Below are 1036 nucleotides of genomic sequence, written 5' to 3' on the forward strand. Positions count from 1 at the left end.
TGTAGATGAGGAGCCCCCAAGGCCTTCTGTGGAGCCTCCAAAACCTCCTGTGGAGGAGGTTCCTGAGAAGCCCCCAAGTCCTGCTGTAGAACCTCCAAAACCTCCTGTGGAAGAGGTTCCCGAGGAGCCCCTAAGGCCCTCTGAGCTTCCAAAACCTCCTGTGGAGGAGGTTCCTGTTGAGCCCCCAAGTCCTGCTGTAGAACCTCCAAAACCTCCTGTGGAGAAGGTTCCTGAGGAGCCCCCAAGTCCTGTTATAGAGCTTCCAAAACCTCCTGTGGAGAAGGTTCCTGAGGAGCCCCCAAGTCCTGCTGTAGAGCCTCCAAAACCTCCTGTGGAGGAGGTTCCTGTTGAGCCCCCAAGGCCTGCTGTAGAGCTTCCAAAACCTCCTGTGGAGGAGGTTCCTGTTGAGCCCCCAAGGCCTGCTGTAGAGCTTCCAAAACCTCCTGCGGAAGAGGTTCCTGTTGAGATCCCAAGTCCTGCTGAATAGCCTACAAAACCTCCTGTGGAGGAGGTTCCTGAGAAGCCCCCAAGGCTTGCTGTAGAGCTTCCAAAATCTCCTGTGGAGAAGATTCCTGATGAGCTCCCAAGGCTTTGTGTAGAGCCTCCAAAACTTCCTGTGGAAGAGGTTCCTGTTGAGCCCCCAAGTCCTGTTGTAGAGCTTCCAAAACCTGTGAAGGAGGTTCCTGAGGAGCCCCCAAGGCCTGCTGTAGAGCCTCCAAAACCTCCTGTGGAAGTGGTTCCTGAGGAGCCCCCAAGGCCTGCTGTAGAGCTTCCAAAATCTCCTGCGGAAGAGGTTCCTGTTGAGCCCCCAAGTCCTGTTGTAGAGCTTCCAAAACCTCCTGTGGAGAAGGTTCCTGAGGAGCCCCCAAGTCCTGTTGTAGAGCCTCCAAAACCTCCTGTGGAAGAGGTTCCTGTTAAGCCCCCAAGGCTTGCTGTAGAGCTTCCAAAACCTCCTGTGGAGAAGGTTCCTGAGGAGCCCCCAAGGCCTGCTGTAGAGCCTCCAAAACCTCCTGTGGAAGAGGTTCCTGTTGAGCCC

The sequence above is a fragment of the Penaeus chinensis genome, chromosome 10 (genome assembly GCF_019202785.1).
Source record: "Penaeus chinensis breed Huanghai No. 1 chromosome 10, ASM1920278v2, whole genome shotgun sequence".
In the NCBI taxonomy this organism is placed as follows: domain Eukaryota; kingdom Metazoa; phylum Arthropoda; class Malacostraca; order Decapoda; family Penaeidae; genus Penaeus; species Penaeus chinensis.